We start from the raw sequence: 18,211 nt of genomic DNA on the forward strand, positions 1-18,211 counted from the left end.
AGCGCCCGCTGCAGAAACACATTGATAAAAAGGTTCCTCTCGCCACCCGCCCTCCTCCGTAGCGCCACGCAGCACTCGCCGGTCATCCGCAAGATGAAAGCTCTCCGACAGTTATCTTTCAGCAGGAGGGGAAGCACTGTCACACTCACAATGGAAGGTGAAGAAGACAGAAATCCCAGGGAAGAAAGGTAGAAGTACTATGGGAGGGAGGGAGGGATGGAGGGAGAGAGAAAGAAAAGGAGAGGCAGTAGCTTTCACAGGGGGTTTCCGTTTAGATTTCCTCCTTGTGTCTGGATGTACCGTTTGGATTTCTTTTGATTCCCGAGTCAGACAGCACTAGAGATCTCATCCTCAGCTGACTGGTGGCCATTGTACCGGTTGCAAATTGTCTGATATCAAGCAGCTTCTCTCTGACATTCTGACATGGAACCTGTGTACTGTGAATGTGTGCCCATTGTGGAAAACTGTACTGAATGAGCTGTCTGGAATGTAATGTGTGTCTACTATCCATTCCAATGATGACATCTTTTCACTTTAAAATGGAACGTTGTCTTGTGATTGGGTATGTGAGAGCACTCTGATGTGTGTCTTGTGATAAAAGAGGAGGGTTTTTGTAGGAGAGCACTGCAGTGCAGTCAGGTACACACAGCAGCAGCCCAATCTGCTCCGTCTCCAAGTGAGTATGAAAGCTTTGTATCACAGAGGGAAGCTGTGGGCTTTAGGCGCAACTGCCATATTTATATTCCAATCTTCTTCACAGAAACCCACATCGCCAAGCTCATAAAAGATTCATTGAGCAGGGGGAAAGCAAGGTCATACAGAAAACTGGCCAGGAGGTGCTTACTGCTTACCGCAACATTTAAAAAAGGCTGTGTGATCCCCATGGCTGTAGTTACTACGGTTACTCCTCACGTTGCCCTTTTCACGGTCGTCAGCCTGTCCTAAGATGCTGACCGCACACCTCCACACCCTGACTGTCTGTCCATCAGCTGTCACTCTCACCCCAAGACAGGTATAAGTAGCCTAGCGGTTAGAGCGTTGGGCCAGTAACTGAAAGGCACTTAACCCTAATTTCCTCCAGGAGCTCTGTACTATGCTGACCATGTAAAATGGCACCTATCTAGCGTACGTGACAGTACAACATCTTGTTATTACGCCGCACGCCTCTCAAACGTTTGTTAATATTCATCTATTCATGTTAAATCCTCTCTGCGTCTCCAGAGAAACACTGATCTATTTGTGTATTAGCAGTAGATAGCAGAGGACACAGTGTGTATGGCGTGTAGCCGAGGCCCAGCCCAGCTCTGGAAGGGTGTTGTCAGAGGGATGTCACATTGGGTTAGAGTCATCCTCCACAGACCTCTGAGAGCAGTGCAGCCTGCAGCGCAGAGGGAGAGACTATCTGGTATGGCTGATAATCATCCCACCAGCACCGGCCAGCCTGACCTGCCTGGTCAGCTAAGTTGAGGGGAGACATGAGCATATGAATAAAGATACTACACAACCTCAACCTTCCCTCTGAAGGCCGATATTCAATCAATATAATTGGGGTGGGAAAAATGATTTGCTTACACTGACTAGAATCATTATGTTACTGCACCTGGAATAAACAAACCAATCACAGGTAATATATGATGGAATGATGAGGACAGTCCTCTTTAGGTGTTGCTGCTGTGTAGACACCAACCATACAGGACTGGCCAGAATTACTTCTAGAGTTTACCATTTGTTATTTGAATGTGGTCCAAGAAGCAAGGTTGTCTGTAAAAAGGATTGCCTGCTATAAACGTGTCTGTGTAAAATGCACAAAATAATGTAAAATAAAAGGACCACCAAAGATCACTGTACATATATTTTTAAGTGTAATATGCAGTATGTGCTGTAATACACAGTATGTGTTGTAATATACAGTATGTGCTGTAATACACAGTATGTGTTGTAATAAATAGTATGTGCTGTAAGAGACAGTGTGTTGTAATATACAGCATGTGTTGTAACACACAGTATGTGTTGTAATATGCAGTATGTGCTGTAATACGCAGTATGTGTTGTAATATACAGTATGTGTTGTAATATGCAGTATGTGCTGTAATACGCAGTATGTGTTGTAATATACAGTATGTGCTGTAAGAGGCAGTACGTGCTGTAAGAGACGGTACGTGTTTTAAGAGACGGTACGGGTTTTAAGAGACGGTACGTGTTTTAAGAGACGGTACGTGTTTTAAGAGACGGTACGTGTTGTAAGAGACAGTACGTGCTGTAAGAGACAGTACGTGCTGTAAGAGACAGTACGTGCTGTAAGAGACAGTATGTGTTTTAAGAGACGGTACGTGTTTTAAGAGACAGTACGTGCTGTAAGAGACAGTATGTGTTGTAAGAGACAGTACGTGTTTTAAGAGACAGTACGTGTTTTAAGAGACAGTACGTGTTTTTAGAGACAGTACGTGTTTTAAGAGACAGTACGTGTTTTAAGAGATAGTATGTGCTGTAAGAGACAGTATGTGCTGTAAGAGACAGCTCTGGTTTTCATGTTTTGCATGTAGACCCCTTCTGAAGCTAAACTCCCAATAAGGATCACCCTGGGGAGACGGTCAGAGACACACAGTAAAGCCATTGGTCAGTGGTTCACTCAGGAGCCAGCAGTGGGCCTCTGAGCTGCACTGTCATGGCGGTAACCAAACAACCAAAAGGTCAGTGAGAGCTCAGAAACTCCCAGGGGGTCAGTAGTGGTCAGTCTGGAGCAAACAATCTGGTCTGTAGAATGACCAGACAGCCGGTCACTCAGGACATACTGGGGACCAGACCTGGGTTTTAAATGTGTATACTTTGCCAGATGGGTGGAGTTTGCACTTTTAAGACTACTTAATTTGCTCAATTGTGGCCAGGTAAGTTCAATCAAGCATAACTGAAAAATTATATTAAACTCAGAGCTGCTGTAGACCAGATAGATACGGATCTAGAATACTGAGTGTAAGAGAGTGTGGGACACATTCTCTCCAGGTAGTTACTTACATTTGCATGTTGGTCACTTAGTAGACACTCTTATTCAGAGCGACTTACAGTAGTGAGTGCATACATTTTCATATTCGTTTTGGTACCGGTCCCCTGTGTGATTTGAAGCCACAACCCTGGCATTTCAAGCACTACGCTCTATCAACTGAACCACACTGGACCACCAGTTAGAAAGGCAGAAACATTGTGGGACAACCCCGTCTCGGAGCGCCATACAGGGACAGTGTGTCAGTGTGAGGGACGAGGAGGCTCATGACCACATGCACACTCCACCCAGCATTCCATCAGTTCTGGTGGTCCGTTACAGCCAAGACCTGTGCTGTTCAGTGCCCATCCCTCACCTGTTTAACCACTGCCTCACAGCAAAATCCCACCCCTTCCTGTACCCAGGACCAGACTAATATCACTCCCCTTCCTGTACCTCAGCCCAGCGTCACACTGATATCACTCCCCTTCCTGTACCTCAGCCCAGCATCACACTGATATCACTGCCCTTCCTGTACCCAGGACCACACTAATCACTCCCCTTCCTGTACCCAGGACCACACTAATATCACTGCCCTTCCTGTACCCAGGACCACACTAATCACTCCCCTTCCTGTACCCAGGACCACACTAATATCACTGCCCTTCCTGTACCCAGGACCACACTAATATCACTGCCCTTCCTGTACCCAGGACCACACTAATATCACTGCCCTTCCTGTACCCAGGACCACACTAATATCACTGCCCTTCCTGTACCCAGGACCACACTAATATAACTGCCCTTCCTGTACCTCAGCCCAGCATCAAACTAATATCACTGCCCTTCCTGTACCTCAGCCCAGCATCACACTAATATCACTCCCCTTCCTGTACCTCAGCCCAGCATCACACTAATACCACTGCCCTTCCTGTACCCAGGACCACACTAATATCACTGCCCTTCCTGTACCCAGGACCACACTAATATAACTGCCCTTCCTGTACCTCAGCCCAGCATCACACTAATATCACTACCCTTCCTGTACCTCAGCCCAGCATCACACTGATATCACTGCCCTTCCTGTACCTCAGCCCAGGGTTACTAAAATCACTCCCCTTCCTGTACCTCAGCCCCCCGTCACACTAATATCACTGCCCTTCCTGTACCTCAGCCCAGCGTCACACTGATATCACTACCCTTCCTGTAGCTCAGCCCAGCATCACGCTGATATCACACCCCTTCCTGTACCTCAGCCCAGCATCACACTGATATCATTCCCCTTCCTGTACCTCAGCCCAGCATCACACTGATATCATTCCCCTTCCTGTACCTCAGCCCAGCATCACACTGATATCACTCCCCTTCCTGTACCTCAGCCCAGCATCACACTAATATCACTCCCCTTCCTATACCTCAGCGTCACAATGATATCACTCCCCTTCCTGTAGCTCAGCCCTGCATCACACTGGTATCACTCCCCTTCCTGTACCTCTGCCCAGCATCAAACTAATATCACTGCTCTTCCTGTACCTCAGCCCAGGGTCACACTAATATCACTGCTCTTCCTGTACCTCTGCCCAGCATCAAACTAATATCACTGCTCTTCCTGTACCTCAGCCCAGCATCAAACTAATATCACTGCTCTTCCTGTACCTCTGCCCAGGGTCACACTAATATCACTGCTCTTCCTGTACCTCTGCCCAGCATCAAACTAATATCACTGCTCTTCCTGTACCTCTGCCCAGGGTCACACTAATATCACTGCTCTTCCTGTACCTCTGCCCAGCATCAAACTGATATCAAACCCCTTCCTGTACCTCAGCCCAGCATCACATTGATATCACTCCCCTTCCTGTACCTCTGTGTCACACTAATATCACTGCCCTTCCTGTACCTCAGCCCAGCGTCACACTGATATCACTCCCCTTCCTGTACCTCAGCCCAGCATCACATTGATATCACTCCTCTTCCTGTACCTCAGCGTCACACTGATATCACTGCCCTTCCTGTACCTCAGCCCAGCGTCACACTGATATCACACCCTGGTCAGCAGTGTCCATTCCGTCTACTGACCTACTTTGTAGAAGAGGTGCACCCACAGACACACAAGTCAACACACATACACAAGCGCGCACACAAACACACACACTCCTCTCAGGGTGGATAAGAAGACACGAAAGAGCCTGAGACATTAGGAGGAATGGAGGAGCAGCCAGCACAACACCTCCTTCTCCTCCCACCCCTCCTTGAACAGACTCTCCTTGTGACATAACCTCCATACGCTACAACAATTCTGACACACACACTGACACACACAATACAGTTTCATTAGCTGGCGCTGCTTCAAGCTCTACAGTAATCAGTTAGGACACTAAAGCACACACTATTCAATCTCCTCAAGCAGCCATGAATCAAACACAATGCTAGCTCATTATCCGCCACAGACTGTGAAGCGGTATACTTCGATATATGACTCTAAATGGAGAGAGCACGTGAATGTGGTGGCGGGCGTGAGACTAATCAATCTATCACTGCCTGTTTGTTCGCCCACATGCTGCTCAACATGATTGTTTCTGTCTGTCACCCACCACAACATTATAATTAGGTGTACGTACCACTGCACAGGACAAGAGGCACCATCTCACCAATCAGTGAGTATGTGTGTTAGCTGTATACTATATGTCTCTCTTATTGTCTGTGTGTATGTGCCTACTAGGCATTTCATTCCACTCCATCCACTTCCATTGGCACAGCCCATACAGAGGGGGATGGAGGATGGAGAGAGGATTCAGTGTGGGTCCAGTGTCAGGGTCCGGGGTGTCGTCTCCTCCAGGTTGAGGAGCCATGATGCAGGGCGAGCCTTGTGCGTGTCCTCTCCTCTCCCTGGGAGATTTACACCCCTCTCTCTCACAGCTTTTCATTTGTCTAATTCCCTGTGTGGCTGGCTGGGAGGTTTAGGCTGCTGCTAGGCAGAGCACGTACTGTCCATCCACCCTGCGTGGCCTGCCTACCAGCGTCCTTGGGTCCCCAGAGCAATGCAAGGAGGACTCTCTCTCTTACTTCAATGCCCCTTCTCTCTCTCTCACTCTCCCTCTCTATTTGAATGCCATCCAACTGCTCCCTCTGTCACTTCCACCGCAATTTATAGGAATTTTAACAGCCCAGGTTCACTGATTGTAAACCATTTCATTGCCCAGGAAAGTTAAAAGGAGTTGGTATTATAAGGTTTATGTGTCCGTGTTGTTTTGGTAAGATGATTGTGTAGTCGCCTCCTGGCCGGGTGACAAGGACAGGAATTTAGCCTGTGAGTGGTTCAATCACAGCAGCCTCCGCAGAGCCCAGGGAGGGGTTTAAATGGTCGTCATGCTGCTTCCTCTCATTGGACAAGCACCAGAAAAGGAGATTTCCCGGCACGGGGTCCCACTACCAGGTCAGCTGGGAGCTGATCGGGATTGGACGACAGCCATGCCAGCTGTTTGTCCTGCTGCCCTATGATTGGGCCAAGTTCTGTCCTGCGTGTCCTCTCAATGTCTGTGTTGGAGCAATTTAACACCAAAAGATTGTCCTGTACATCTATGACTGGCTCTGTGTGAGTTTTGTCTCTGCTCAAAATGCCAGGGTAATAGAAAACCCTGAATGTGACTCTGCAGACAAAGGCTGCACACAGAAAATTGCACTAAATCACCATTGCTTTTCTACTCTGCTTTTCCACTCCTTTGCAGCGTAATCTGCATTTCAATTCAATTGAAATTGGCTTCTTAAATATAATCAACTCAACTTATTTGTGAAGTAAAGTGAGACATACTGTACATTTCTGTGAACTGCTATCTTCACTCTAATGTGTAACTAACTATTTACAATCAAATGACTCCAACTGTGGGTATAGTTTCTGTTGCAAACATTATTTCCATCTCAAACAAGGAGGAGCATTTTAAATAGTCCTAAACAGCCAGTTTATTTCAGCCAATTGATTATCGGCCTCCCTGGTGCCAGGGCATAGAACAAATTACGGATGGAAATAAAGCTTTTGAATTATTTACAGATGTTTTGTCTTCCTCTTTGAGAATGACAGCCAATTAGGCGTTCTCGCCCACTGCGCTCGGCGTTTGAACAGGGAAAAACACCAAAGCAAGTGGTAACTTCCATCACTCACAGCCTCCAAGGCCAGACTGTTTCAAACAGTAAGTACACCCCACTGTCTGCACCAGTCTTTCCTATGGGAACACTGCACTGCACTCATGCTCTCATATCAGTAAGTAAGCAGTGTTGTGTTCACAGGTTGTTTCAAGTACATGTAAAATGTCCTGCCCTCAGCAGACAGCCACTGATTAAACAAAAAATAATTATAGAAACACTGAAGTCTCTCAAGACCCCCCAAAGCTCTACTTCCCAAGCCCTCTGTTAAGTTCAAAGTAATTTAATAATTAGATTTGATTGTGGTGTCGACGACTCTGATCTGGATTTTAGATCTGCAAAGACTTGCTAAGTGCTTACTGTGTTTTTGATAACGTTTCAAATGAAACATTTTAATGAAGGAACATACACTGAGCTGAGTATACCAAACATTAGGAACACCTTCCTAATATTGAGTTGCCCTCAGAACAGCCTCAATTCGTCGGGGCATGGACTCCACAAGGTGTCGGAAGCTTTTCACAGGGATGCTGGCCCATGTTGACTCCAATGTTTCCCACAGTTGTGTCAAGTTGGCTGGATGTCCTTTGGGTGGTGGACCATTCTTGATACACGCAGGAAACTGTTGACTGTGAAAAACCCAGCAGCATTGCAGTTCTTGTCATACTCAAACCAGTGTGCCTGGTACCTACTACCATTCCCTGTTCTAAGGCACTTTTGTCTTGCCCATTCACTCTCTGAATGGCACACATACACAATCCATGTCTCAATTGTCTCAAGGATTAAAAGATCCTTATTTAACCCGTCTCCTCCCCTTCATCTACACTGACTTAAGTGGATGTAACAAGTGACAACAATAAGGGATCGATGTTTTGTACTCAGTGTATTTTTTGGCTTTCTGTTGTCGTACATTTCCATGCAATCATATTTCTCACATAGACCTCACCCCAATGTCAGCAGCACACTCAGTCCACCAATCAAGCCCCTAATTGTTTCAATTGGATAAGTGTCATGAACTGGCTGAAAACCTGCATTACATCTAGGAAAATAAATTATCCTTACACCTGCATAACCTCTAGGAACAAAAATCATATTTAAACCTGCATTAACTCTAGCATTAACTCTAGTATTAACTCTCAGCTTTTTTCCATCTACGTAACATTGCAAAAATCTGAAACTTTCTGATAGGAGGCAGCATTTTCACTTTTGGATAAATAGCGTGCCCAATTTCAACTTCCTGCTACTCATGCCAAGAATATAAGATATGCATATGATTAGTAGATTTGGATAGAAAACACTCTGAAGTTTCCAAAGCTGTTTGAATCATGTCTGTGAGTATAACAGAACTGATGTAGCAGGCAAAACCCTGAGGACTAACCATTCAGAATTATTTATTTTTGAGGTCGCTGTCTTGTTCAATTGGTTCTCATGGGGAAACGATATTTCTTAGGCACTTGTTTGCCATTCCTACCGCTTCCACTGGATGTTACAGTCTTTGGAATTTGGTTGAGGTTATTCCTTTGTGCAATGAAGAAGTACGGCCATCCTGGAAAAGGGTAACGCTGTTGAGAGTTGGCCAAGACTTGAAAAGTAGCGTTAGTTTCCTCTCGTCCTCTATTGAAAACAGATAGACCCGTCTTCAATTTGATTGATTATTAACGTTTAAAAATACCTAAAAAGTTGTATTACAAAAGTATTTTGAAATGTTTTGGCAAAGTTTACAGGGAACTTTTGAGATATTTTGTAGTGACTTTGCACAAATTGGAAGCTGTTTTTTTTTCTGGATCAAACGGGCCAAATAAATGGACATTTTGGATATATATGGACGGAATTAATCGAACAAAAGGACCATTTGTGATGTTTATGGGACATATTGGAGTGCCAACAAAAGAAGCTCGTCAAAGGTAAGGCATGTTTTATATTTTATTTCTGCGTTTTGTGTAGCGCCTGCAGGGTTGAAATATGCTACTCTCTTTGTTTACTGCTGTGCTATCATCAGATAATAGTACTTCCTCTAGATAGTCAAGTTTGATCGTCTTCTCGGCGCTCCGCCAGGGCCGTGACCGACCTCAGCGGGGCCGATCCGAGGACCTCACTAAACCATCCAATCGGTAGTAGCGACGGGCGGTGTGTACAAAGGGCAGGGACTTAATCAACGCGAGCTTATGACCCGCGCTTACTGGGAATTCCTCGTTCTGAAATCTGACACGTTGGCTGGATTCCCAACGAGTGTAGCTTTAATTTGCTATCTTGGATGTGTGATTTAATGAGTTTGACATTTATAGTATTTTATTTGAATCTGGCGCTCTGCATTTTGCATCCCCCTATCCCAGAGAGGCTAGAATCCTGACTAGAACCCAGAAAATTGATCATATTACTCCAGTGCTAGCCTCCCTACACTTGCTTCCTGTTAAGGCAAGGGCTGATTTCAAGGTTTTACTGCTAACCTACAAAGCATTACATGGGCTTGCTCCTACCTATCTTTCTGATTTGGTCCTGCCGTACATACCTACACGTACACAAGACGCAGGCCTCCTAATTGTCCCTAGAATTTCTAAGCAAACAGCTGGAGGCAGAGCTTTCTCCTATAGAGCTCCATTTTTTATGGAATGGTCTGCCTACCCATGTGAGAGATGCAGACTCGGTCTCAACCTTTAAGTCTTTACTGTAGACTCATCTCTTCAGTGGGTCATATGATTGAGTGTAGTCTGGCCCAGGAGTGTGAAGGTGAACGGAAAGGCTCTGGAGCAACAAACCGCCTTTGCTGTCTCTGCCTGGCCGGTTCCCCTCTCTCCACTGGGATTCTCTGCCTCTAACCCTATCACAGGGGCTGAGTCACTGGCTTACTGGTGCTCTTTCATGCCTTCGCTAGGATCAGTGCGTCACTTGAGTGGGTTGAGTCACTGACGTGATCTTCCTGTCTGGGTTGGCGCCCCCCTTTGGGTTGTGCCGTGGCGGAGATCTTTGTGGGCTATACTCGGCCTTGTCTCAGGATGGTAAGTTGGTGGTTGAAGAGATCCCTCTAGTGGTGTGGGGGTTGTGCTTTGGCAAAGTGGGTGGGGTTATATCCTTCCTGTTTGGCCCTGTCCGGGGGTATCATTGGATGGGGCCACAGTGTCTCCTGACCCCTCCTGGCTCAGCCTCCAGTATTTATGCTGCAGTAGTTTGTGTCGGGGGGCTAGGATCAGTTTGTTATATCTTGAGTACTTCTCCTGTCTTATCCGGTGTCCTGTGTGAATTTAAGTATGCTCTCTCTAATTCTCTCTTTCTCTCGGAGGACCTGAGCCCTAGGACCAAGCCTCAGGACAACCTGGCATGATGACTCCTTGCTGTCCCCAGTCCACCTGGCCGTGCTGCTGCTCCAGTTTCAACTGTTCTGCCTGCGGCTATGGAATCCTGACCTATTCACCGGACGTGCTACCTGTCCCAGACCTGCTGATTTCAACTCTCTAGAGAGTTGTAGGAATGGTAGAGATACTCTTAATGATCGGCTATGAAAAGCTAACTGACATTTATTCCTGAGGTGCTGACTTGCTGGACCCTCGACAACTACTGTGATTATTATTATTTGACCATGCTGGTCATTTATGAACATTTGAACATCTTGGCCATGTTCTGTTATAATCTCCACCAGAAGAAGAGGACTGGCCACCCCTCATAGCCTGTTTCCTCTCTAGGTTTCTTCCTAGGTTTTGGCCTTTCTAGGGAGTTTTTCCTAGCCACCGTGCTTCTACACCTGCATTGCTTGCTGTTTGGGGTTTTAGGCTGGGTTTCTGTACAGCACTTAGAGATATCAGCTGATGTAAGAAGGGCTATATAAATACATTTGATTTGATTTGATTTACTGAAATGATCTTGAAAACCTGCATTGACTCTAGCTACTGAAATGATCCCTAAACCTGCATTAACTCAAGCTACTGAAATGATCCCTAAACCTGCATTAACTCAAGCTACTGAAATGATCCCTAAACCTGCATTTACCTATAGCTATCGAAATGATTCATAAACCTGCATTACCTATAGCTATCGAAATGATTCATAATCCTGCATTACCTATAGGAACATAAATCATGGCTAGTGCCTTAAAGCTGCAATATGTCACTTTTTGGAAGACCTGACCAAATTCACATAGAAATATGATTTATAGATCCGTTATTCTCATTGAAAGCCAGTCTAAATAGTGATATATAAATTCTAGGCACTCTATTTCTATGCTTCCCGTTCTTAAGTTTAGTTTTACTTTACATTTTGTACATAAGTTTCAAACAGTTGAATACACAATATTTTTGTTTTAATTCAACTATATTTCCCAACAGTTTAGATGGTACAATGATTCTCTATACTATCCATTGCTTGCTTTGTTACATAAACTGAAATTAGCCAAACAACTCGAATTTTAGCGACCAGGAAATGGCAGAGTGATTTATGCCACTTTTCAACCTCATATTTGTCACGTCTACTCCTGCTCCTCCCCTTCGGTGTCCACTGGTGTACAAACCACCAGTCCTGGGAGCCATCATCACACGCACCTGCGCTTCATTAGGCACACCTAGACTCCATTACCTCCCCTTAATCTGGCACTCCCTTAGGTTCTTTCCCTAGGTAGTGTGGTTTTGTTCATGTCAAGACGCTACGCCTATGTTGGATCATTCCATGTTTCTTGTTAAATTAAACTTACCACCTGCTTCTTGACTCCCAGCATCCACGTTACAATATTCACTATCTCCAGCACCTACATTTCTACGTGTGTGTTTCTAATGTCTGTGGATAAAAAGACAAGGTCACAAAAACATGCTTCTCTGTGACTTCACAGGGTCCGATTAAGTCTATTTTTTTATGATAAGAGTTTCTAGCCAGAGGGACGGTACTGTATGTTGTTGCGCCCCACGTCACCACGAATCTCCTATTGTTTGAAAATCACTTTTTTTTATGTTATCGAATAGAACTTTAAATATTTTTGTACAAAACGCTCTGTTTTCACATACAGTGGGGCAAAAAAGTATTTAGTCAGCCACCAATTGTGCAAGTTCTCCCACTTAAAAAGATGAGAGGCCTGTAATTTTCATCATAGGTACACTTCAACTATGACAGATAAATAAGGGAAAACAATTCGGAAAATCACATTGTAGGATTTTTATGGAATTTATTTGCAAATTATGGTGGAAAATAAGTATTTGGTCACCTACAAACAAGCAAGATTTCTGGCTCTCACAGACCTGTAACTTCTTCTTTAAGAGGCTCCTCTGTCCTCCACTCGTTACCTGTATTAATGGCACCTGTTTGAACTTGTTATCAGTATAAAAGACACCTGTCCACAACCTCAAACAGTCACACTCCAAACTCCACTATGGCCAAGACCAAAGAGCTGTCAAAGGAAACTAAATTGTAGACCTGCACCAGGCTGGGAAGACTGAATCTGCAATAGGTAAGCAGCTTGGTTTGAAGAAATCAACTGTGGGAGCAAATATTAGGAAATGGAAGACATACAAGACCACTGATAATCTCCCTCGATCTGGGGCTCCACGCAAGATCTCACCCCGTGGGGTCAAAATGATCACAAGAACGGTGAGCAAAAATCCCAGAACCACATGGGGGGACCAAGTGAATGACCTGCAGAGAGCTGGGACCAAAGTAACAAAGCCTACCATCAGTAACACACTACGCCGCCAGGGACTCAAATCCTGCAGTGCCAGACGTGTCCCCCTGCTTAAGCCAGTACATGTCCAGGCCCATCTGAAGTTATCTAGAGAGCATTTGGATGATCCAGAAGAAGATTGGGAGAATGTCATATGGTCAGATGAAACCAAAATATAACTTTTTGGTAAAAACTCAACTCGTCGTGTTTGGAGGACAAAGAATGCTGAGTTGCATCCAAAGAACACCATACCTACTGTGAAGCATGGGGGTGGAAACATCATGCTTTGGGGCTGTTTTTCTGCAAAGGGACCAGGACGACTGATCTGTGTAAAGAATGAATGGGGCCATGTATCATGAGATTTTGAGTGAAAACCTTCTTCCATCAGCAAGGGCATTGAAGATGAAACGTGGCTGGGTCTTTCAGCATGACAATGATCCCAAACACACTGCCCGGGCAATGAAGGAGTGGCTTCGTAAGAAGCATTTCAAGGTCCTGGAGTGGCCTAGCCAGTCTCCAGATCTCAACCCCATAGAAAATCTTTGGAGGGAGTTGAAAGTCCGTGTTGCCCAGCAACAGCCCCAAAACATCACTCTTCTAGAGGAGATCTGCATGGAGGAATGGGCCAAAATACCAGCAACAGTGTGTGAAAACCTTGTGAAGACTTACAGAAAACGTTTGACCTCGGTCATTGCCAACAAAGGGTATATAACAAAGTATTGAGATAAACTTTTGTTATTGACCAAATACTTATAATATTTTCCACCATAATTTGCAAATAAATTCATTAAAAATCCTACAATGTGATTTTTTTTGATTTTTTTCTCTCATTTTGTCTGTCATAGTTGAAGTGTACCTATGATGAAAATTACAGGCCTCTCTCATCTATTTAAGTGGGAGAACTTGCACAATTGGTGTCTGACTAAATAATTTTTTCCCCCACTATATGTAGACACTGGTATTGTGCTGGAGATAATGAAAGTAGGTTGAAAAGTGAGCTCTGCTCAGATACCTGGTAACATTGGCATCTTTAAGAGAGGCATTTTGATGTAAAAACGTCTCCAGAAATGTAATTCTACTACTCATCAAAGTACCTGTTTTAAAAACACATTAGATATTTAGCAAATCAAAGAACCATACAAATTAGAACAAAGTATTTCCATAATATTAAATATAATTGAGAAAATATTCCCATTATTAAATAAATTGACATTTTTACATGGAAACATGTCACAATCCTGACCCACGTCCGCCATTATCCATATCCGGCCACACACTTGAGTTGGTGTCCAGCGCCAAAGCGCCTGGTGTGACATTCCAAGCTAACCTACAATAAGGACAACATTTAAAAATAATAATAATAATAATAATAAACCTAAAATGGGACAAACACTTCTCCACATCTCCACCAAAGGCTTTTCATGATGAACCATCTTTGCCACTTCAATGGCCTTCTGAGGCCTTCTGACAGTATACACCTGCGTTGTCCATTCAGTGCTCCAGTACGCCGCTCCAGTATGGCACCCAGAACTCACAGCCCACCAACACAACCAACTGGAGAACATCCAATGACATGCAACCAAAATCATCATGGCCCTCACCTACACCTCCTACGACTCTGGATGCAATGACCTGTCCTTGCAGTCCCGCCACAACCACCTTTCCAGATCCTTTGCCTAGAAGCAAAATTCCAGGATTACAACAAATGGCTGCCTCAGACAAGAGGCCATGTCAGTGGCAGATCTACCCGATCCAGTCACAAACTGAACCGTCCCCCTACTCTGCCTGACAGGTACTACAACAGCCCTATGGCTTACTTTGTGAGACTGCTTAATGCTGCTTAAGGTGAGGCACCAACTGATACAATACCATTCAAAAGTTTGGGGGTCACTTAGAAATGTCCATTAAAATAACATCAAATTGATCAGAAATACAGTGTAGACATTGTTAATGTTGTAAATGACTATTGTAGCTGGAAACGGCTGATTTGTTATGGAATATCTACATAGGCTTGCAGAGGCCCATTGTCAGCAACCATCACTCCTGTGTTCCAATGATACGTTGTATCCAGCATCCCGGAGTCGCCTCGTCACTGTTGACGTTGAGACTAGTGTTTTGCGGATACTATTTAATGAAGCTGCCAGTTGAGGACTTGTGACACTCTAAAGTACTTGTCCTCTCGCTCAATTGTGCACCGGGGCTTCCCACTCCTCTTTCTATTCTTGTTAGAGCCTTTTGAACGGTAGTGTACATTTTGAGATTTAAAATGGACATCACACATCATTTAAAAGCCCATTTCATAGAGGACGTTCTAAACTTTTTTTACATGTAGTAACTTACTTTGAAGAGATCATATTAGTTCTAAATAGGTGTTCGGTGATTGGTAGACTAAATTCCTTGTACTTCTCTTGAACTACCATTTCCTGAAAGTCAGACTCTTCCCACACGCTAAGTAATTCATCTCAGCCTTAGTTCATCTCAGCTTTAGACGCACCTGCATTCACCAAATGTTGTGTGGTTATACTGAGATATATTCCCCAGACTTGTACAGAGGGAATTGTTCATATGTTGTCAAATGTAGATTTTAGATTTCTTCTTTCTTTTTCACCAAAAATGCTTTTTACCCACATGGTTTAGTAATTTACAAATAGAAAGAATTTAAAAAGTGTATATATCCACAATCTGCTCAATGTCCAGTCCTGGAAATATGAGCAGATCTAATTAGATATTGCCTCAGTTTGCATATTTTAATACAATATTTCAGAAACGTTGTAACACACAAAGAAATGTAGATTGGTGTTTTTATTTAAATGGTAGAAGTTCATTGTGATATGAATAAGGGAAAACATGACCCTATTAGGGTGAGGTGCCTTAACTGTGATATTGTGGACGGCATCTCACATGTTTTGTTTGATTTACTTACGCAGACCTATGTATGCTGGAATTCAGCTTTTAGCTGCAAATGTGTCCAATTTAAAATAAACCTTAAATATGTATGTATTGTGCTGTCATTTTCAATTATATTTCATTGCTGTGAAATTTTCTCTAAACAGCATAATTACCATCCATTTTATCTACTGAAATACACATGTATTCTCTGCTCAGCCCACAAGTATAATTCAAAGATTATCATGCATAAATATGAACTGCTACACAGACGCACATTTGCAAAGTGCATGCATGGGGTCAGTCGTCTTGTGATGCAACATACCCCATAACAACGGCGTACATACAGAGGTGGCGCCAAGGTCGAGCAGGTGTCCGTCTGTATCACTGGCTGTCAGGACTCCTGGGGTATTGTGGGTACTTAACAAACACATGCCAGTGAGTGCATGTGTCTCATTAAAGCATAGTGCATATTTAATGTAGGGCCCGTGCCCAGACTGTGTGTGGAGAAGATGTGTACATATGAGTGAGATATCCAAACTCCTGCAGTGTAGAGAGACATCCTATCAGTCGGAAGATACGGCCAGAAGAGTTAATCAATTCTTTATGTCTGCAGAGCTAGGCTACGTTAGTGAAATGGGTGGCGCCATATTTTTTTCCCTCTGTAGGGTTGATAAATATTTAATGTAAACACTTACAACAAATTGTCCCCCAAGGCCAATTATGAGCCATTGGAGGCGGGGAAACAGTTCCACTGATAGAGAGATGATTGTATCTCCTGAGAGTAAGTCTGGGACACACACATCGTCAGGTCCTTATGCCCCAATTTCGTGGTATCCAATTGTTAGTAGCTACTATCTTGTCTCATCGCTACAACTCCCGTACGGGCTCGGGAGAGACGAAGGTTGAAAGTCATGCGTCCTCCGATACACAAGCCAACCAAGCCGCACTGCTTCTTAACACAGCGCGCATCCAACCCGGAAGCCAGCCGCACCAATGTGTCGGAGGAAACACTGTGCACTGCGCCCCACAGGAGTTGCTGGTGCGCGATGAGACATGGATATCCCTACCAGCCAAACCCTCCCTAACCCGGACGACGCTAGGCCAATTGTGCGTCGCCCCACGGGCCTCCCGGTCGCGGCCAGTTACGACAGAGCCTGGGCGCAAACCCAGAGTCTCTGGTGGCACAGCTGGCGCTGCAATACAGCACCCTTAACCACTGTGCCTCCCGGGAGGCTAGGTCCTTATGCCTTACGGTTGGGTGCTCACCTGCCTACTGTCTCCTGCCCTGTGACTCCAATGACCGTCAGCGCTACACAGACGAAACAGACGGCTAAATAAGTCTCTCCGCAGGTGGTTTCATATGATAAGCAAACCAGGGTTTTCCTAAGTACTGGGGGGCATAACATGGCAAAATATTTTTCCAAAGGAAATTAGGACAGGTCCAGGTAGTAGGTCCCCATTTCAGTCTCTTTCTAAACGTTTTGTCACTAGTGAACAGGACCGAGTTCTCCATCAGTAGGTCTCACACACACACACAGACAGATAAACATACAGACAGACAGAGAGTGAGAGAGAGAGAGAGAGAGAGAGAGAGCACGAGGACAGAGATGAAGTCTTGTGTTACACTGAGATACCACTGGCTGTGCTCTGCACATTCATTCCTGTCACTGACAGCACCACCTGCTCCTCTCAGTAGGGCCTCATTGCCACCGCCACCGTTTGAAAGGAGCATGGCCCCAGGACAGGTAGCATCGTATCCATTTCTGGGAAAAGGTCAGCTCAAGTCTCAACGCAGAACGTAGACATGGCAGTAAACATGGCACACTTCAGTAGTAGACAACATACTCATTCTGGAGAGCAGGATGTTCTCTCAGTGCTACTGTGTATTAGAAATGAACTACAGAAGACATGTTCATTTCATGGTTTGCACACAGTCAGAATACTGTATACATCTGCAGCTATCGATCAATATGGTTAACACAGTCATATCATTCTCAGAACATTCTTGGGGGTTCAAAAGATATTTGATAAATCCTGCCCAAACATGAGTGATTGTCAGGATACTCCCAGGGGGCATATCTATTCAGCAAAACGATGCACATAACATTCTACACTTGGGGGTCAGGCCTGGCATGCCAGAGAATATTATTTCAATTGTAGGTCCATCCCAAGATTTATTATTGACCATTAATGTGTTACACAGTGATTGTGAGAAGAAAACAAAGGGTTTGGAAACTGTTACACACTACAACTGGGATCCTTGGGAAGTCCCAACTAAAACCCGGGATCCTTGGGAAGTCCCAACTATTAGTGTTAGGTAGGGGTTATCATTAAGATTAAGGGTTAAGGGTTGGGGTTTAAGGGTTTAGGGTCAACCCGAGGATTACCGAATAGCACTAACGCTGTTTTTAGGCAAAGGCACTCTGAAGCGCTGACCATGGTGCTGAAACAGGCCGCATAGACTTCAACGTCAAATTGAACGTAACTGTTTTTTAAAAATGAGCTACAGTATCAGTTAGAGCAGACATCTTTTTGAAATGTCCACCTTTTTAAATATTTGACTTTTGAATTAAGCA

At 44.5% G+C, this 18,211-nt stretch overlaps 1 protein-coding gene across 1 annotated transcript in view; it reads right to left on the reverse strand.

Moving 5' to 3' along the window:
* The window catches only part of olfm2a (olfactomedin 2a), a 90,548-nt gene that overhangs the window by 71,004 nt on the left and 1,333 nt on the right, over positions 1 to 18,211 (reverse strand). The gene's annotated exons all lie outside the window — the stretch shown is intronic.

The sequence above is a fragment of the Oncorhynchus kisutch genome, linkage group LG10, assembly GCF_002021735.2.
Source record: "Oncorhynchus kisutch isolate 150728-3 linkage group LG10, Okis_V2, whole genome shotgun sequence".
NCBI lineage: Eukaryota > Metazoa > Chordata > Actinopteri > Salmoniformes > Salmonidae > Oncorhynchus > Oncorhynchus kisutch.